Raw genomic sequence first — 21,934 nt, forward strand, 5'->3', positions numbered from 1 at the left:
CACCTAAATCACTGGACCTTTAATTAATTTCCCCACCTTCCATTGTTCCGTCCCCTATAGACTCAGGCTTCCACAGCAGCAGGTCCACGTAGAAGCAAAATCAACACCTGTGCAACCTACAAGTGGATTCAGTCACTGATGGACCTCATTATTTCATGCTTTTTTATCTCTTCTTTGAAATTCTAGGCTTTTATTCTGAAGGCAAAGCCAGCCCGGCTCCTGTGGATGCAGCTGCGTGCTTGACGCCCTCTCTCCCTCACGCTCTCTCTCTCTCTCTCTCTCTCTCTCTCTCTCTCTATTTCTCTCTCTACCTCGACCTCTCTCTACCCGCCGTCATCCATCGCGGAGCCGCTGCATCCCCTCTTCAAACCCGGAGCCGCCGTCAGGACGGATTAGCAGCCTGGTGACTGGAGAGAGACAGAGATCAAATATGAATGAAATTTAAGACATTAAAAGACAAGCGACGGATTTTCTTCAGGGTAGTTTTTCCCATGCAGGACAGAGTGGAAGCAGAACAACTCAGGGACAGGATTGCATACAGAGTCTGTGCAAGTGTGTGAGAGTGTGTCAGTGACAGTTTGTGTGTGTGTGCGTGCGTGCGTGCGTGTGTGGGTGTGTGTGTGTGTGTGTGTGCGCGTGCGTGCGTGCCTCGGACTCCCACTCAGTGATGTAAAACGTGAAGGTGGATTTTGGCCAGTGCAGGAGCAGGTGAAAGGTAAGACTCACCACACACCTTCAACACGTCTTCTCGTTTGGGATGGAGGGCAGGGGGCATTCAATCTGTGCTTTCAATCTATCTGTTGCCAAGATGAGTGAGTGTCTGTCCCCGCACAACTTACCATCAACTGGCTGTGATGGGAGAAATGGTAATGACCCTTGGTTTCATCAGCAGTCTGTGGGCGTGAGGACCTCACCGGTAATTCACCGGATAAATAAAAAAAAAGTGATGAGCTCCCTGTGAGGTGATGAATGGAGACGGAAGCTTTGCCTCAGCGCTGGGAGTCATGTATTGTAAATGGAAATGTGCTGCATTCACTGTGGGTGAGTTTGGGGTGGATGACGACACTCCTCCCTAATAACACCCACTGCTGACGAAGGCAGATTTCCGAATTTCAAAAGAATAAATGTGGAAAAAGCTTCTTTTTTATTTATTTATTTATTTTCCGCCTGGGGTTCGGTGACGCCCGTGGATGGGAGTTGCAGCAGAGCGATTGCATCGGCTCACCAGGTGACACGATGACTCCAACTCACTTCACAAGGTGCATAAAGCCCTCCCTGAGTGCCTCAGCGGGGATGACACATGCACTGGATGGAGTTGGAGGCTGGCGCTCTGCTGTGAGTCAAAGTGGCCCTGCAGCACACAAACACAATCCTTTCTGTTAAAACCCCCCCTCAGAGTGGCCCTGGAACTCTAAAAGGCTGCAGGGGGTCAGCTATAGTGTAGATATAGTCTTTCATATAGATGGAAAAAACAAACACTTTACACACTTCTGTCTTGACCTTAAGTATGAGATATAGGGCTGAATTATAAATGAGTTACTCTCCAGTGAAGGGACTCAGCGACTGACTCTTGTCTGACGTCCGTGGCCATTAATCGAGTTAGGCATGGGCCAAGGTAATTGGGTGCAAATTTAATTTGGACTTTCGTATCTTTATAATGGAGAGCAAAGTTCGAGGGAAACAGACAGAGATGCATTTACGTGACATGTCTTAAAATAAAGATAAAGAAAGACGGGCGTTCAGGAACAATAGTTTTGAGTTAGCTGTGTCAAACAATACACCACTCAGACGATAGTCTCCCAATATAAAAGTAGGTTTCTCGCAAGTTTTCTGGTGACGGATGAATTCAGGTGCAGGTAGCTCAGGGTTTCGACAAGTGCCACCCCTGCTGTCTCTGAGCAAGAGGGATGCTAATGGAGGAGAGAGAGGATGCAGCCGCTACCGCTGCAAGACACGCAGCGAGAGACAGAAAGAGGATGAGTGTCTGCGAGAGAGAGAGAGAGAGAGAGAGAGAGAGAGAGAGAGTATGTGTGAGGCGTTTCCATGGCAACCTGTCAGGGGTGTGTTTGGTCCCCGGAGACGGCCAGGAATGGAGGGGAGGAGAGAGATGAGAGGCGAAGAGAAAACTATCCCTCGTTAAGGGTGAGAGGGGGATGGGGGAAGGCGATAATAGAGGGAAGAGAGGTAGGTGGTGGTGGTGCCCCCACCCCTCCACCTATTGTTTGTGTTTCTGCTCTCCTCCACGGGCTGCCTCTCCTTGCCTTCCCTCACGCCACCTCCTCTGATGGTTCGGAAGTAACTCGCAGGGTGCGTCACGCCTGCGCTCGTGTCGCGTGGGAGGGTTTCACGGTTCTTATCGAGTGCATCAGAGTGTTCCGGCGTCGGCATCGGCCCAAACTGATCTCCGTGCCTCCTAGTAACCAACCGTGACCAATGTCTCTAACCATCCCAACCTCGCCAGTCCCGGTTCCAACACCTTGAATTGTTCAGTACTCTTGACGAGCCAACTAATGGGTTGACGACGCCTCCCACGTAGCCGCACACTAACCTGCTGTGTGCTTCCTGACACGTTAGTTCACCTCTAATGGTGCCAATATTGTGAAAAAGCAATGTCAGTGTTTGGAAGCCACAGGAAACAGCCACAGGTTAAAACATGTAAGGACATCCAAATTAAGCCAAAAGGAAGAAATCCAGAGGTGCTTATGCATTTTTATAAGCAAGCTGTATTTGACCGCAACAGGAGATAAGATGTTAACAGCGCCTGGACAGCAGCTTTGAATCTGAAGTTCAGTGCATGCACTAAAAGCAGTTTAGCTTAATTACAGCAGAGATTTGAGAATAATAAATGAAAGGCCTTAGTTAGGGGTGTGGTGGCAGCCTCTTAACGTTGGCCGTCATGGCACCGAAGTTAAATATATCCGATTAAATAATTCTCTATTTAATCTACAGGAGTTTGTACAACGTGTACTGTAATTGTTATGAACTTTGAAGCTTGTATAGGTTTCTCACATGGTGTGGATGCAGGAGAAGACGTCGGAGGTATGGAAGGCTGAAAGAAGCACGGACGTGTTGCTGAACCCAGTAGAGCAGTACACTCCACCACCAGCTCTGTGCCAGGCAACCAGTTGATTTAACTCAATGAAGTCAGAATGAACAGATTTCGTTAAATTAGGGAGTAAAACAATGTGTATTCACACAAACTGAAACCCTGTGTGGTTTGGTACGTTGGCTGTCTTGTGTTTATTTTGGTCTCCGACAAACCTATTCTTATACTGGTGCAAATCAACTAAAGTCATTGTCGTACAAGTACCAATTCCAACGACAGTAAAACAACAGCTGCCTGCCGAACCCATTATTAATGCAAGTAGTTGGCAAATTCATAAACACACATTAACTGTTTAATGATTGTCTTTATCGCACCATATTATCAAGCAGCATTAGACTGTAAACGACCGTGTGTTGCTGTCTAGCAGACAGTAGCTCATGGTTATGGGAGAGAAGGAGCAAGGAGCAACAACAGGCTCCGAGTTGAACTTTTGCTCAACTTACTCGCTGTCCTCCAAGCAGCCTTCCCAAAATATACTGCAAGTCATCGGGAGTGTGCAGAGCTGCACATAAAAAAAGCTGCACCGTCACTGAAAATGTTTTTCTACAGGAACAACACATAGCATCACATCCCATGGTTCATATTCACGAATCTTTCCAGTGCTGTGATCGTGTCCCAGTGGTGACGAAATGTCACATTTTCTAACAACATTCCCCTAAAAGATTAAATCATAGAGCCATTGAAAGTGATCCATAGATGCATACTGTAGATGTCATCTGTTACCACAATGAACAAGGTGGGGGGGACTTGGCTGCAACAGGTGGAGACAAGAGAGAAGTTCTCCAAATGCCGTACTAAGAAGATGGTATAAAGTGCATCAAACTGCAGTGATGAAACCGCTCGTAAACCGATGGTACCTTTTAGGTGAAATAAGAGCTCTCAGAGAGTATTCTCAAAATAGTCACAAAAACGGGATGCATCTCAGGTTTCTAAAGCCAGGTGCTCGGCAATGGATAAAAAAAGGCTGGGTGGCCACAACACAGCTCTGCAACAAAAATACCTTATCAGAATTCTGAATATTTCCAGATTTAACTTGTTATGTAAAGACAGAACAAAGAGATTAACAAATGTTTAATTTAAGATGAAAGATAAAATTACGTGTTTATAGGTTAGGCAGTCAAACAGGAAACATGCATTGTCATGGGATTAAGTCAGTGTGTTGATTGACTCCATCGCTGTGCTGTTATTCTGACTCCAGATGTAGCCCCACCACACATTAGCAATTCAGTGAGCCACGGAGTGCTCGTTGTTATTGGAGAGGAATTTTTAGGTTGACAGGGAAGACAGGGCGAGTCTGTGGGGCCCTTTGCTGGAGTGTGATTAGCATTGCAGATGCAGGTTTCTGTAGGCGTCAGTTTCAACAAACTCAAGGTTCCCCCGTCTCCAGTGCATGATTAAAATGTAACAGTGGTGCGTGGGAAATTCACAAGAGCAGAATTATGCTCCCGCGCTCAAAGAAACCTATTTTTTGCTCAGGTGTGTCACACCTCCTCCTGCACGCGCTCCTTCGCTCCTTCTCTCGCTCATAAAAACACTTGAGGGCTCGACCCACATGGGATCAGAGACGATAGTGCCTCCTTCCCTGCCGACAGCCGTTATCTTCCTGCAAGATTTTCATTTGATATCAGATACAAATGTTTAAATGTGAAATTCCTGAAAAATATTGTCGTGTGATTTTCCTTGAGAAAAAAAAGAAAAAAACATTAAAGAAATCTTAACTATCAAAATGATGATAATAGTAACAATAAAGATAATAACCATTGGCATAATCATACTATTTTTACACGTTCATAATAATAAAGGTCTTCATAATAGCCATAACAATACATATGTGCCGTTAAAAGCACTGTGTCTCTATTGTTCCATACAGCCATGACCCACTGTAGTAAAACATGGCATTAATAAGGAATAATGTTATTTATTGCCTCATTGGGAGTCAGTGCACACCTTGTGCATCTCATTATGTCTGGAAGCACGGCACATACCAGAGGAAAGGGCTCCCTGTTGCTCTGGCGACCGGTGAAAACACCTTCCAGTTGCCTAGAGTCAAAATGTTTATAAGTGCCTGTCACTCTTGCAGTTAAATATAAACATGCTCAGCTCCCAGCAGTGTTGGGGGCAGATAACAGCTCACACCCGTACCACCGAGAAATGAGGAAAGGAAGCAACAGGGAGGTCTCTGGAGGACGCCTTCCTGTAGGAGACACCGGTGAAACGGGGAAAAAGGCTTTCAGCACAATGGAGTTCTCAGGTTAGTGTGAAGTCCCCTCCCTCCGGCAGCACCGCGTACCCTGAGGACGCTCGTCGCCCGTCGTTCCTCAGATGTCTATTTCTGGATTATTTAAAAGCACAGTGTGCGAAAGGAGCTGGGTGCCCTCTCTTTAATCAGTACGTTCATTAACACAGCAGTGTAGTGTAAAGGAAGAGATTTCCTTCCTTCTGAATACAATTCTCTGAACTTCTGCCAGTGTTCCCTAGCGCTGGCCCCCTCTCGGCAGGATAATTGGGCCGACGTTGGGTCTGAGTCGACCCTCCAGTTGCAGAGGCGTTTCTGATTCAAGGCTGGTCCGGTTCCATACTGACTCGGAAATCCTCGGCGTGAAAGGAGCAGCGATGGAATACTGAGCAGAAACCCAACAATAGTCCATGAGAACGAGGCGACTGGGAGGCGCCACACACCTGAGAACAGTGGACATAAAATATTCATATGGAACGATAGCTCAGCGGTGGGGTTAAGTCAGAGAATGTATGAAAATGACAACATTTCTATTGATCTTCAGATTTCCCCTTCCACCTCCACCTGTAAACAGAAGGGTGTACAGTAGCTTATTCATGAAACTTGCTGTTTGTAGATAGAAACAAATCAAGTTTAGAATTTTTTACTTTACATAAATATATGTACATCCATCTTAAGATAGTTATTCTATAAATAGAATACTGCTATTTAGTAGACTATACAATGGGGAAATTATACCAATTTAATATATACATGTAGCACATACTGTTTTTATACTAATATTCATATTAATTTATACGTCCATTTCAATATCTCCTTATGCATTACATTAAGTATACATCCTCGTGCCTGTGCCACTACAATTTGTTAGTAGTATTGTCGTATATTTTCTCCCCAAATAATATTTCAATCTGTAGTGAAAGTTGGTTCTGCATTTTTATTTAATTGCTTATTTTCTATTTTCTACTTATATGTTCTCTTGTCTACCTCTGTTGTCTATCTGTTGCAACAAGTGAATTTCCCCAGTGTGGGATCTATGTAGCCTGTCTTACCTTATCTTATCTTATTACTAAAAACACTCTAAAAAAGGTTTTACACCAAGAAGTCAAATATGTTATGGATTATATAATTTGTCCTAGTTGACTGTGTTTGGCATCGGACTTTAATGGGAACGGACATGACAGGTGAGGAAGTACACGTGACATGAGCCAAGAGCCAGATTCCATATTGAAATATCATGTTACATGCGGCCCCCCCACCTGAACCCTCATCTCTTTCCTTTTCGGTATTTATTTAACAGTGAGGCCCGAAACCCTGGATCACCGGGAGGTCTGCCTGCACCTGGACCTTATTCTATGATTAGCTCCCCCGACATCTCAACCGCAGCACCCCACCGTCTCTGCTGCTGCAAATTTACTTTAGTCACACATACAGTCAAACTGATAGGAATTCATAACAGGAACATGGATTACACACTTTGCAGGTGATGGAGACGAAAAAGCCCTAGGGGGGTTTAAGAAGCTAAAACAAAGAGAGGAAGGAATCATAGAAATGAGGGAAACTGGATATTAGAGCAGAAATGATGCCAAAAGTCAACAGGAGGAGTGGGGGCATTTTGGAGAGTGATGTAAAAGTGCTTAGCGTAAAATATTGTAAAGCTGATGAGGAAAATGAAAGTGAGTGCGGTGGTTGGGATGAGTGGGAGGGCGATCAAAATGAGTTGTTTTGACCTTAGGGCATCATGTAAAGACAAACTAAATATTTCCTCTCCTGAACTCTCAATCTCACCATCTTTCAGTGCAACCTCAAAATGAACGTGCAACAGCTGCAGGATCAATATTGATTGTTTATGCTCTGTTAGTTTTACAGTATTAGTGTAGTGGCCACTGATGTGTTCGGAGCATAAATGAGGATAAATCAATAACTTAAGCATTTCATTGCCCGGTGAAGTAAGGATTATGTCGTTTACACCGCGGTGGCTATATGCAACAAGAAATTTGTATCATCAGCAAAATAAAACTCCTGATTAAATAAATATGATACATGTTGTGGTTGGCCCAACCACGGTGTAATAAATAACACCGGGTGATAGATCAGCACAAAACAAACTGATTCCCTGACATCACATGCGAGGTAATAAAAACAGCCGCTGATTGCCTGTCATGTATGATAGAGGGAACGAGGCGGCCCGCTGTTTCACATTCAGAACAAATATTGTTCCAATCTAAAATGTTCAATAAGGCTTTCTTCACCTCTGTGACAGGATGCAGGAGGGCTTCGCCGGCACAAATAAAAATCAGCGAGCACAGCTACAAACAGGCTGTTTGTTCGGGGAAGGGAACAGAGCAGCACTCCCAGGAAGGACCTGCTATACTTTAGTAACGACCCTGTCAGTGTGATTGGCCCAGCAAGCTGCAGTCTTAATGCACTTGCCCCATCATCATTATAAAGCACTTCAAAGAGCACAAAGGCCATTAAACCCACAGAGTAGCACCAGGCCTGTGCGTCTCCACTTGTGGTGCCTGAGGCCCCTCATCGGTCCTGTTGTGTGGACACCAGTGCTCCGGCTGATCCTCTGTCTGGGGCCGCACTCCTTGCCACGGGGCCATGCGGTTGGTCGGCGGCCAAAGCCACAGCTTCAGTGGCTTTCATAGATGACGGTCTCAGGGCCACAGGCCCAGCTATAGCTGCTGCCACCATGAGCATCTGAAGGAGAATTTAGATATTTTGTTTTGATAATGCAGTGCGGTTACTGAGCTGGTGTGAGAAATACTTCTCAGGTATTTAGTGAACACTGAGAGTGCTGCTCAGACACACTAGTGTGTGACTGAGTGTGTCCTCAACACATGTGCAGAGGACTCCCGACGAGAACCAGCCACAAATTGTCCTCAGCATCTGGCACTGTTTTGATCCCCTGTGGGAAATGAGTAAGTGACCTAAGAGTTAATATAACTTGGAGGGCTTTATATGATTTTGTCGGTAGATTGTCAGTCACGCCTTGTCTCTCACATCTCCTTTACCCCGATATGAGAGTATGGAGGTTTTTTTAAATGGGCAAACCCACTGAAAAGTCTATTTTTCATTATTTATTGCCAGTTGAGGGGTTTGCTTTGTTTTTCTAAAACCTGGTGAGTCATGTTCTCCGACGTCACAATGTTGCTGGAAACTGAGAAGCTCTCTCAAACCCCGCTGTCTTGTCAGTGTTGCATTTTGCATGATACAAAGCAATAAATTCCCTTTCATTCCAAGATGTAAAGAACAATATGTACACAAGTGTTCACGGCTATTTACGCACCAACGCCCCGAAATCATATGCCCGTCAAAACATTGCACCAGAAAAGGCGCAGCAACAGCGTCTACAGTGCTGAAATGGAGAAGAAGAAGAAGAAGAAATCACTGGCGATCGGAGCCGATAAAAACCTTCATTTTGACGTGGGAGTCAATGGCGACTTTATCCATTCGCCTTGACGACAGAAACCAGAGGTCAGTGGGTGTTAGAGGGTTTGTGACAATGGAAAAGGGGATTTAGTGTGACTGGGACCTGTTATATTTCCAAGTGTTTCTGTGGTTCCAAGAAGAGAGGATTTGGGGATTTTCACTATAAACCAGAGTGAAACATTGAGTTATGGAGGAAAATCTATATAAACATCGGAACTTTAAAAACGAAAAAGATCTTCCCATTCTAAAGAGGGCAAGTCTTTTTTATGAATTCAAATGCAACATTTAGTGACTGTGAACTTCTATCCTACTGTCATGGAAACATAAAGACTAACACTAAATGTAAAACAAAAAGTGAATCTTATCTAAGGTCAACTTAATATCAAAATAGAAATAATCCAATTCAGGGTAAATATCAACACCTAAAATAAATGAATAACTAAATGCGAAGAACTCATCGTTTGCAATTAGGATGTTGCAACGCCACGGATGATTGGGTTCGCATGTAAACATTGAATTTGGAGTTGTTTTATGATTATGCTTGTTTGCCAAAATAAGAGCATTCATTGTAGTGCTCTTATTGCTGTACGATTGCGGGAAGCCAGCAGGCAAACACACTGGAATAAATGAAAGCGTCCCACTGTATAATTGTCTGTGAGGGTTTGTTGAAAGACTGCGTCTGCAGAACAAATACTGCAGAGCTATCTGAATGTCACGCATTGGAGTGGCTGAGCGAACAGAGAGCTCATGTTGGGACAGCGACAGTCTGACGAGAGAACATCCCGACTGCGTTGCATTTCCCTAATCTTGCAAAATGTGCAAAGCGTTCCCTCTTACTGCGTTGGTCAGCCCCTTTTTGGATTAATTAGCAAGGCAGTGTTGGAAACGGGTCCACTGCAACAAAAAAAAAGTTTATCCCAGTTTCACACACTGTTACTGGGCCATAGTCATGGTCCTGCTGAAAGTCAGACTATAAAGGGTTTGTGTTAATTTTAGAAATGTGTTAATTTTGTCAGTCAGGCAAATTACTTTCTCCGGAGTTTGCCTTTGAAATAGAAAGAACGCTGAGGGACCTTGTGTGGTCGGGCGTGTTCACGTCAAAACAGGTCGAGGCATGCAGGAGGCAGGATGTAACGTACAAATCAGTTTTTGTTTACAGCACATCGTGTCTTCTATGTGTGCGGCTCTGCTTTTTCATCCTGAGATATTTGTCTTCTTTGGGTTATTTTCCTGTTTGCATCCGTTGCATGTTAGAAACGTCATCTCGCTCACCTGGGAATTTTCTTTTATATATACAGCCCCTCTGAAGAATTGAGCTAAACATTGTTGACCTCCCTTGTTATTACTTATTGGGCTGCATTGAAATAAAGTAGAATTCAGGTGTCGAGACAATTGACTTTATATAAAGATGGACGACATGACCGCACCATAAAAGGTGATCGCCCCCTGGTGACTGGCTGCACAATAGGTCAGAAACCTTCATGCTCCATGTTTGTGGAAGGAGATAGACCAAACTGAAGAGTCAAAGTACAGATAAGATGGATTTGGTCTCTGCTATTTTATTGGCTCTACCAGTCTATTTATTTAGAGTACAAATAGACAAAAACGTACTCAAGTAAAATGTAAAGCACCTCATTAACTCTACTACATAAGTAAGAGTAAGTACTTGCTTTTTTTATCTACCTTAAGTATTAAAAGTCAAAATGGGCATCTAATGCAACAGTCTACCACATCATTATGGCTGAGCCTCGGAGGCGGCTTCTGTATTTTAGAAGTATTAGTTTTTTCTTCACCGATGACGCCCAATTGAAGTTCTCCTGCAGCACCGCACTGCATTATAAAAACGTAGTGGAAAGTTCAGATATTTGCTGATATGTTTCACCGTTACAAATGAAAAGTCCCTGAAAATAATTAAAAAATAAAAGTACTTCTTGACATCCCACTACTACACATCCGCAAGATGGCAGCATTTCGAATCCAGGACATTTTGTATACTTTTTTTTATATTTGGAGGAAGTGGGAACTCTTTCCATCTTTTTATACTGCATATGGCAGAGACAAGGAAACTACTAGAAGAGCTATGCTAAAATGTTTTTGCCTCTCTTTGTTTCATTAAGGGAAAGGGAAACCCAGTGTCATAGTATTGAACATCATGTCTTAATGTCATCCTAGGAGTGTGCACAGTGACAACACAGTAGTCGCTCTCTGTAGAGAGGCACTTGTGTTTAAAAATAGCAAGAAACAGGTGACTGAATGATTGGTGGTGCTGGTGCATTTTAATTACAGCATCACAGACTTGTTAATTGGCTCAGGCACTGATTGGAGTGTGGGGTGAGAAGATGGTGTTAACAACTCATTAATGTACAAGTATATACGTGTTCACTACTCATCCTGTCAGTCAGAAATGGATTTACCTTTAGGATTGATTTGAGATAATTTAATGATGTGGATTCAGCTGAGAGGTTCTTGTACTATGTATATGTATATGTATATGCATATTTATTTCATTCTTATTTTTTTTTATTGTTTTTCTCAATGTTTTAACTCATCATTGTACCCTCAGCACCATTGTAAATGAGGGTCTTATTCCTCAATGTGTTTTCCGAGGCTTAAATAAATAATCAATCAATCAATATTCAGGTTTGTTGTACTTTTCGAAATTTCAGCTCTGGTTGTATACATATCAACTTCATCATAAACATTCCTTAATACAAGCAGTGGAGTTCATCTACTGTCAGCGAGGGAACAAAATGACTGAGAGCGTTGCTTTCTATTCCCTGGTTGTTTCAGGACAAAAATGTGACGTCTTCTTTATGAATCCTCGTGTAAAGGAATCAACCAAATATATTTCTTCTTTAGAATGGCTGACCGTTCTGCACCTACATAATTGCAAGGCAATCATTTTGTGCTGTGTGTGAATTAGCAACGGGTCACCTCTGAATTTCACGAAGTACATGGATGCCTCATTTCCTGTGAATCCCTTGTGCATGTACGTGCTGGATCGATCCTGGATGGGCATGGTGGACTCTGCTTTTCTGGTATCACAGGAGCAATTTGCATTTGTTAATGGGTCTTGAAACCTCTCAGTTCATTTCCAATGCACAAGAGACTTTATCATGTCACTTAACAGACCAACAACCAATCAGAGAAAGGTTATGTGTGACCTAGTGAAGAGTGACAGAAACATTTCTTCGTTATGTATATAACCCGGCTCACTTTTAGGAGGGAGGAAAATCCGTGTGAATGCGAAGTGGGGCCAGAATTGTCTATGAGAGTGAAATAAGATGAGCTCACTGATTGGTCTGATTTCCAGTCTCTGCCACTTATGATGCAAATTACTATATAGAGTAGTAATATGATGTTAGTGATCAGTCTACATACATATATCAATTTTATGGCTAAAGCAGAAAAACTGGATAGATATGAACCTTAAAATCCTGAATCCTGTGTTTTAAGGCTGGACTCAATGTGAAGAACATAAAAGGAGTTTCAGATTTTATTTGCAACTAACAGTCCGCTTATGAAAACATATTTTACTTTTCTAGATCCAGATTTTCTGCTTGATCCGTATGAAATTAGACGCACTCATAAATATCAGTCCACACAACATGTCAGGTTCTTTTTCATCAAGATCAATGAATCATTCTCTGGGAAATTGTTGAAAATATACAAATATATATATATGTTTTTTAATGCTAAAGATAGCGCTGAAAAAAATCCTGGATCTCTCCCTTAAGCCAGATTTGTGCCAAAATGTAATGGGTTCTTTCTTGGCTCATGGCCCATCCTTCTATTAAGACTAAAGACAATCTGTAGAGTAGGTTTTTACATAATCAGGCAGTGAGACAAAAAGCAATTAAAACATAACCTCCTTGGTGAAGGTAGACACAAGGTGAATGTGCAGGGTGGACAACAGAGAGTGCTATTAATCTAAGCAGAGTCTTGATGGGAAGTGCTGGGTAAGCGTGGCTGGTCGATGGAGAGCAACTGGTGATCTTGAGCACAACAGGTTCATTTTAAGGTGGGCAGACAGGCAGCAAACAGCACATCCCAAAGACAAGTGAGACTGGTTCAGAGTGTCGGCCCTATTGTAGACACCACAAGTTGGTATGATGATCTGGCAGAGAGGTGGTGGTCAGTCTAGTTCTTTGATAGTGCAGAGTTTTGAGAGTAGATCGATTCAGTTCAGGCGCAGGAGTGTTGATGGCAGATGGAAGTGTCTGGAAGCCACGCCCAGCCAGGAACACACAAAGAGCATAAGGTTTGACAAAAAAAACATACAATAATAATCTCTTCAAATTTCAAATTTTTTGGGGGCGCTGTTGGAGTCAGCTGCTGCGGACATTCTCCCCGTCTAGAATCTTTGCAGAATGTCCGAACGAGCCCATGTGAGAACACAGCTTTAGATTCTCTGGTGAGTAAGCAGGTGATCGTGTTGAAGACAATTTTAATGCAAAACTGAAAACCCCCCAAAAGAATACAAATATCTCAGGATGACAACAGAGATGACAACTTGGAATGACAACAAGAATCAATAGTTTCTGGTGATAAGGAATTGATATGTACTCTCGTGCCTGGTGCGCCACCTCTCAACTGAACGCTCCTGAGACTTTTTGTCGTTGTGAATTTGACTGACGAGAGAATCTCTTCTTGTGTTCCTAATATGTTGAAGGCAAACTCTCAACGCATTTGTGTGGACATTTTGTGGACTTTATGTCTGAAAGCGACTGAAGAGCTTAGACAAAGCAGAGATACACATGCAGACATGACTCTCCAATACTAAATTAAAAATAAAATTCCATAATCCTAACACATCTTTATGGATTAAAACAATAAGTTCTGTCTCAACTCCTCAATGCTGATGCCAAGAACTTGAGAATGACTCTGAATATTGTGGGTAACAATCCTCTCTCTCTCTTTCTTCCCTCTTTTCGGAGACAGAGCTGCTCAGTAACTCACCGTGGGATTCATTATGGCAGAGTGATTGCTGCAGTACTTTACTTAAGTAGAATTCTGCGGCTTTCACTTAAATTTCACCCAAGTTGGAGTTCTGGTTAGAGAATTGCTGTAAATTTCACCCTTGGCCGTTTGCAGTGTTATACAGTACGTCATCATTCTATCACATGGAGGAACCTCCTTTGTGATGCAGTGTTGTAATTTGCCTTTTGGTTCTACCCACGGCCTCAGCTTCATCATACGTCTTCATACTGTAAATGTACCACATTCATTTCCCAAAATGCCTTTTGACTTCTCCCGGAGACAGGGCATGATCATAAAGGCATTCAGCTGTGGCCATAATAGTAGTGCGGGGGGAGCTAATGTTCCCTGCATAAAAAAAAAAAATTGCATGATGTCCTCTTCTCAAAAATGCTCCAGCTGCAAAAAAGTAATCTGCATACCAACACACTCCCAAACATCCAACGGGACACGACTGGCTGAGCTGCAAAATCTTGAAGGAAATGAATTGGGCAGTTTGTTGGGGATTGCTCTTGAAAAAGTAAAAGCACTATTTCTACAAGCAGCTAAGTGGTTGTAATGTTTCCGGCCATTTATCAGTTTTAATGGATCATTAAAGGAGAGAGTGCACTCCAGTTGCCAAGACCCATGTGCTAAGTGCACTCAGCGTTTTGTGCGTGGACAGAACCTGGATCACTGAGCCCGGACAGATTTGGATGAGAACTAGCAAAGCCACTCATCTCTCGAGAATCAATATCTGTGTGCTGTGTGTTATTAACGGGCTTTTTGCATCCCAGATCAAAATAGTTTAAATGTCGGATTTTCCCAAAAAGTTAATCAACGTTCATTTCCATTTTGAGTCTTTCCGTCATGTTTGTCGTCATGAATGCACCATAAACTGAGGACTACTCTCACCTTGCTGTTTTGCCAAATGATCGGTTCACCCATGTTTCATGTTTCCACTGCTGATCTGAGCCGAAGGACAATAAAACCCATGTCTACTGTCACTGAGCCTTCAGTGAATGCTGATTGTATTGTTCCAATTCAAAATAAAGCCATCTATTTGTGGTTGTTGGTTTTTTAACCAGTGGACAAGGGGCCTTATAAACAGGACCGACCATTTCATTGGTACTTGTCTATCACTAACCAACCTTTCTGCTTGCTTGCACCCTAATTGTGCTCTTATGCACATGGTCCAAGTCTTCAGCTGAGGAGTTATACACTGCTAAAGAAGAGACGTTAGCAGAAGTTTGCAAGAACGATTCAAAGAAAACTGATCTTGTAGAAGTCGTCATTCAGTTCGTGTCCTTTTTGGGTGTGTAGCTTTAAAGAGAGGGCCGATTGGAGGGGTTGGGATGTATTGATTGGATTTTTACAGTGTAGCTTACTCTTGCTCGCTTTTCCAGTGTTACAAGCAAAGCCTGGCTCTTTAAGAAGGTGGCCTTGTGGGTATCATGTGTAGGGGAAAGTAGACTTTGTTGTTGCCTATGTCGCTGCTAGTATTGCTATGCAGCTATGGCACCATTCACGAACAATCCACTGTTTGCCGAAGTACTGCCCTGTTTCCTCTTCAAAGCTGGTCCATATGCTGATTTTCACAACTTAGTAAATTTAACAATTGAGCAATTACCAGCTGAGTTAAAAGCACATGCAAAGTGGGGAGCATTTGGCAAGATTTCCAAAAGTCAAATGTGTATGTTAAAGCCACTCAAGGAATTCCTGGACAAAACAAATCTTTTGGCCTAATATCCACTTACAGTGACCTAACACAGGCATGAAGAAATAAAAAAAAGCTGGATAACAGATATGTTAATATTCAGCTAATAATAATACCAGAATAATGGTAGTTACTATTTCCTAGAGATGCCTGTGGTCACTGGAGCAGCTGTGACTATTTATTCTTCCGCACTGTCTGTCATTGATGGAAAATAGATGAGGCACTAATGGATGTACGCCACCAGTACTTCTCCATCCTGTGTAAGACACAGGCTTTTCTACAGAGGCCCCTTTGTCCTCAGCTCCGCCGTATTGATTTTCTGGCATATGCTTGGTTTTCTTGAACGGTACAATTTGTAAGATTCATAATGTTGGGACCACTTAGCTACTGCACATATCAGCCAAAGTCTGCAGGAGGGGAACAAGAAGAAACACTGGGCTTCACATTGCCTAAAAGGAGTCAAGTTAAAATGATTCTGTGCTACTTGCTCAGCCAAATGCTCTCATAGCTTTCCCCTGGGGATTTGCTTTTTTTAGGATAGCAGTCGTTTAGGTGCTTACATGAGGGAAACACTGTTTAAACACATAAAATAGTTCTCCTATCGCTTTACACTCTCCTCCAACAGAGCCAGCGTGAAGCGTAGCAGTCGATGTGCAGCGGTAGAAATTCTGCTTTTCACTTACCCTCAAAGCTCTCAAGTGATATCAGACAGTGCATAATGCTTTAGAATATTTAGACATGCATGTGAATGTGAGGTAGCCTGGGAATTCAGTGCATTTAGCAAACATTTAACTGGTCCAAACCAGCTCCATTCCCAACAGGGTTCACATTTGTCAGTCTCCCTGGCTGAATTTACAGGCAGACAATTATGTGGCAGGTATAAAAGGCAGGTAATATCCTGTGAAAGCAGCCAGTACACACACACACACACACACACACACACACACACACACACACACACACACACACACACACACACACACACACACAGATCTAATTTGGTGCTGGTACATTTAGTATGTGGATCCGCATTCTGGCGTAAACAAATGAAAGGAGAGAGTTTCTGTCTCAGTCCCAGCGAGCCTCAGGCTTATGTCACAACTTTAGTGAGAGATGCAGTAACTAGACTGCAGTCAGTGCTTCTACTGCAGGAACAAAGTTAGAAACAACAAATGTACTAACTAGTTATTGATCCTAATCAGTTTTCAGTACAAACAGCAACAATGCTGGCAGAAAGGGTATCAGGAGAAGATTAGAGGGGCTGCCTTTAGAATGACAAATTAACTGTTTAATTTGTCAATCAAGACTGTTTTAATTGGAAATTAATAAGCAGCTTTTTTAATAATTGATTATTCATTTAACTCAGGGAGCAAAACTGCAAACGTTTGCCATGAGGGGATTTGCTTTGTATACTCAGTTTTATTTTAGTCTCACTTATGTATTTTGTGCAAAGAAGAGATGCTGGAAATTAGCAAGAGTAGGAAGTGCTGAGAGAAAGTCTGCGTAATGAAATCATTTGAAATGCAGGGGCAACAGTGCAACAGTCCGGAGTTTTCTATTAATATGAATGACCAACTTTGTATACCATTTAAAAAACATTTTATACTGCAACAGAGATTGTTTTTAACACATATTTTAATTCAGTTATCTCTTTCAGTTAGTTCACAATATTATCTTCATCATGTTCCACATTTGTATATCAGACAGGTTAAGCAGAAAATGTTTATATGAAGTATTGTAAAAAAAATAAGAAGAAAATGGGTGGGTGATTACTATTATGCTTCCCTCAATCTTACTCAAGAAAATAAATAATAAATGTTTGAGATTTGTTTTGATTCAATCAAGAACACCCAATAGTGTTTCTCTGAATCTAAAATGGCGGACTGCAGGGAACCGAGACAATGATCTCTGATGCCACGGTACATTGGAAATTATGTCATTCAAACAATGTGTCTTTCAGCCATCTGTCTGGCGTCCGAGTGTTTGTGGTGATTGTGAATCGTTAGAGCTACTGCACCGTCAAGAGATTTGAAACTGACAGGCATTGTCTCAACAACAATAGCAGCCGGGTGGAGCATTGAGAGAAGAAAAGAGGCAGAGGTCCTTTTTTGTATCGCCTGTGAGACGGCATAAGTGTTGTCTTTAATTGTCTCTGTTGTCAACAAAAAAAAAAAAACACAATTCACCACTTATAGCAGGACTGCTACAAGCAAACTCATGTTACCGTCATTTACCATTAAGAAGATAACGAATTTCCTCACTATATCACAATGATGGAGAAATAGTTACCCTAATGTTAATCTCTGGTCCAACAGCTGTCGTCTTAGGACCATTTAGCCTGGACTGTTTATCTGCAGGTAACCAAACCCAATATTGTGTCCCTTGCCTACAGCAGAATCTGGTTAAAGAGGTGTCATGAGTCTGCCCTCTAGTGAACTTGGAGAAGACTTTGGATTCTTTTGAAGGATTTTCAGTTGTATGGACTTTAAATGTCCGCAGCGTTTGAGTCCCTTTTTGCTGTTATTAAACTTGCTTCCTTGATTTACTTCCTGTGTTTGTCCTGCTTCCTGCCCTTGTGATTGTCTTCCCCTGTCCTGATGTGTTTCAGTGTACCGTTATCCCTGCATCCCCTGTGTATACGGGCTCTGTGCTTCCCTTTGTCTTTGTCAGGTCGTCTGGTCGCCTTTCTGGTTTTGTGCTTAGTGTATTTGGTTTTGCTCACCATCGTTGTCCTACTTTGTTCTTTTGCCTTTTGGAGTATTTTGCTATATTTTGGATTTGCAGTTTGTGTCCCTGCCTTCCGTTGACTGTAAGTCTGTTTGTTTAACTCAACATTTCTTTACTGCTAAGTCTTTCATTTGCATTTGGGTTCTAGAACTCTGACAAGTATTTACCCTAATGTTTAAAAGTGAATGAGTTGGTACATAACATAATTATTGCCATTGGTTTTCGCCAATGAGAATGAAATCCTTAAGATTGAATCACCCTATACATAATAAAATATATAATCCAGTTGGTGCTGGAAGTGTTTTGGCCCCAATGGAGCCCAGTCCAGTATATTGAGTAGAGATGCTGAAAACAAGTAAAGTACTTTAGAGGGTTAGAAAAATGCTAAAATCCCATTGTGGATAGATTTTATTCTTTGCCTTAAACTTAAATTTTCATACTGATGTTGTTGATCCGTATAACTGACAAAAAGTGACCTTTCATCCAAATCTGATTTACTCTTTCAACAGTACGTATAAGACCATCTCACTGTTGATGTTTGTGTTTGATTAACTTCCACCAAATGTCAGCCGAGCTAACATTGTCCATGCTGATTGTGGTGCCAGACTCCGTCAGAAGTGGCTGATGAGAATGATGTTTTGCCTTTCACTCCAATGTCACCCTGGCTCTTGGCCTGACTTGAATTCCTCTGGAGCCGCAGTGAATTCCCGAGAGTGACAGAGGAGATTGCTAATCCGTCAGAATGATTTGGTGACAGGCGAAAGTGCTAATCCTCCCATGTTATTCAGTGCCAGTGAGGACGGCCAAATCCCTGGCTGACGCTCTGATGTAAAAAGAGATGACGCTAACTAAACGGCTCTCCAGGAAAATGATAGGAGGGTCTGAGGGCAAGTTCACACTTCCAGTACACACTGATATTAACACAGCCAATATTTACTGCTGCGCTCGTAAATATCTTGGTTCTCAGCCAGAACCTTCTATTATGTGCTGACTGACAGCCGAGCAGGGAGAGACATTTTGTTCCTCAGATGAATAGAAATTGTGAATCTGGGATTCATCGCTCTCGGTGAGATTTAAAAACCTCTGGGAGACAATTCTCAAACTTACTTTTGGATAAGTTGTTTTTCTTCCAGTAAGCTGACCCAATTTTCAAATTGAATATAAAGTTTAAGGTCACGTAACATTCAGTGATCATTAATAACTGATTTTCACAACTCTGATTAAGATAAAAAGCATAAATAGATAAAAAAAATAGAAAGTCTTCAATATTCTACTCTCACAAAAGGGTAAATTCACAATTTCTGATTTATAAATGTGCTTACTGATGTGTGGCTGTTGCATCTTATTTCTGCCTAAATACAATTTGTTTTGAAGCCGGTGAGAAATTGTCACGGCTTTGGCAGAAAAAGAGCACAAGTTCAATCCTTCGCCTTTAAAGGTTGCCACTCTAGAAATCAAACCATCATTCAGCCTTTCCAGTAATGGAGAAGCTGAATATACAGAAAAATCTAGGTCTCATGCTGACATAGTCTGTAAGGAGAGGAAACTTTCAGTGAACGAGAGGAGTGGAAGTGTAAGAGGGTTTCATGATCACGAAACAGGACTGATTCAGGAGGTAATTACCTATTTATTGTTAACTGCAGGCCTCTTATTTAGAGATGAATCATATTTTCTCACTGAATAATAGGACTGACGCTTGGAGTGAATGAGCCAGAGAAATCTTTCAAATAAAGAAGTAGCAATATATACAGTATGATTACAGAGCCTGCACGAAGAAAGAGACAGATAAAGGAATACATTTTGGGAAATAAGCTTATTCACTCTGTTGTTGAGAGTGAGATGAGAAGATCAACATCACTCTGTCTGTCTCTTCAAGGAGACATGTGATGCTTTTTTAGGGATTCTTTCCTCTGGTTTTTTGTGTTTTCAAATTTCGCAAAGTTAAATCCCTTTGAGACAAATATGGGCAATACAAATAATATTTGATTGATTGATTAAAAAGCCCAAATTCCATGGTAAAGAGAGATTCTGCCCCCAGAGAAAACCCTCCTGCTACTGAAACTCCTGAAACGCCGGGTCAGTAGCCCGGCGGATACTTCCTCACCATTGTTATGTCATCAGCCCATATTTGCATAATACACCTCGCAGGCCCCCTTACAAAGTAAGATAGGCAAATGACCATGCCAAGGGGCTCTTCCACACACAGCCAGAGAAACAACTGTTGCTTTTCTGCATCTTTTATTCATCACTCAGCATACAGGAGCATCATGAAGTTCGGACTCAACATAAAGCCGCCAGATGTTTCTGCAGGTGTCTGGCTTGGCAGCCCAGTTTCTCTGTCTCTCCGCGTGTCCGTCTCTGTCCTTGTGTGTCTGTCCTTGACTGTATCTCAAGAGGCAGCGCCGCTGCTGCATTTTAAACCTGAGGATCAATCCGCTAACAGCTCCCACCTGCACTGTTAGATCCTCCCATACAGGTGGATGTGCTCTCCCAGTCACATCCATAGTCAGAGTCCACTTTTTTCTACTCGTGTTGAAACCAGTTGACTAATCACAACAGAGTGGTCAAGCCGACCAATCAGAGCAGAATGGGCTTTATTTGGAGGAGGGCCTTAAAGAGACAGTGGCTGAAAAGAGGAGCTGCAGCTATGGACAGTTAGAGGAAAGTGATGCATTTATTCTGGACATTAAAGAATAAAAAAAAACTCTAGTAATAATCCAAGATAAAATACCAGCCAAATATTTCGCCATAAAATAATACACAACAACCGTGGCTTAAGTAAAACCTAGCATTATTAATCGAAATGAATGAGATATATAACATGTCCAGCCGTCTACCTGCTTCTCATGAATCAATAAATAGAGTTTTATTTGTATAGCCCATATTCACAAATCGCAATTTGTCTCAGAGGGCTTAACAAGGTGTGACATCCTCTGTACTTAAGCCTTGACAAGAGTGAGTAAAAAGTACTAAAAAAAACCTTTTAACGGGAAAAAACATGGGATCCCTCTCCAAGGATGGACAGAAGTGTTAACATCTTAAACAAGTCACTTGGGAAACTGATAAAGGAAAGAGAGAACACTGAAGGAGAACATAAAGGAGACATTTCCTCTCCACAGACGCAGCTTAGGTTCTCATATAGGCATCATTGCCGGTAAGAGACCAGGTCAGTTAAAAACACCAGCTAAGCTTACATTGTCTTAGATTACTTCGATAATAACATTATTGTATGTGCAGTGATTGGTGTATTCCTAGTGATTTACTGACATGTTCACCTATAGCTATAACCTACCTTCAGAAATCAGTATTTGCAGAGACTACTTGTCTATCAGGACCACGCTTTTGTATTTTCTAATCAGGAAATCTTACCCTCAGATGAGCACACTGGCCGAATTTATAACTAGTCTGGTGCTCACACTTTTCGACAAATCGTCTCTGGTGGTTTGCTTGAACAGGGTGGACTGGGATGGAGTTAAATTTCCTGCCTGAATAATTGTTTCCCTCTGTCCCAGTTTATGAGGTTCCATTCAGTTTTCAAATGAGTCTACTTTCCATTGTTCTCATATTCTCTGAAGTCCTTAGAACCGTCTGGTGAATGTTAAAATCAAGGATGGACCTTAATCAATATTTGGAATCGATATGGGCACCATATAATTGCAACAGGGTCCTACAAGGACAGTACAAATGCCTCCCCTGACTTTTGTGGCAAACATAAAACTGTTGTCAACAAGAGACCATCCAACATCAACAGGCT

The 21,934-nt window shown here is 42.1% G+C and overlaps 1 protein-coding gene across 2 annotated transcripts in view; it reads left to right on the plus strand.

The window, feature by feature from the left end:
• The first annotated feature begins 370 nt into the window (after positions 1 to 370).
• The window catches only part of lingo2b (leucine rich repeat and Ig domain containing 2b), a 36,155-nt gene continuing 14,591 nt past the window's right edge, over positions 371 to 21,934 (plus strand). Inside the window, exon 1 of one of the 2 annotated variants that reach the window (XM_062397237.1) lies at positions 371 to 715. The gene's annotated coding sequence lies outside the window, so the exon portion shown is untranslated. Of the gene's footprint in view, positions 716 to 18,129; positions 18,263 to 21,934 lie in introns of those variants that run through there. The other variant, XM_062397238.1, reaches the window with a different exon arrangement.

The sequence above is a fragment of the Platichthys flesus genome, chromosome 10, assembly GCF_949316205.1.
Source record: "Platichthys flesus chromosome 10, fPlaFle2.1, whole genome shotgun sequence".
Classification (NCBI taxonomy): Eukaryota; Metazoa; Chordata; class Actinopteri; order Pleuronectiformes; family Pleuronectidae; genus Platichthys; species Platichthys flesus.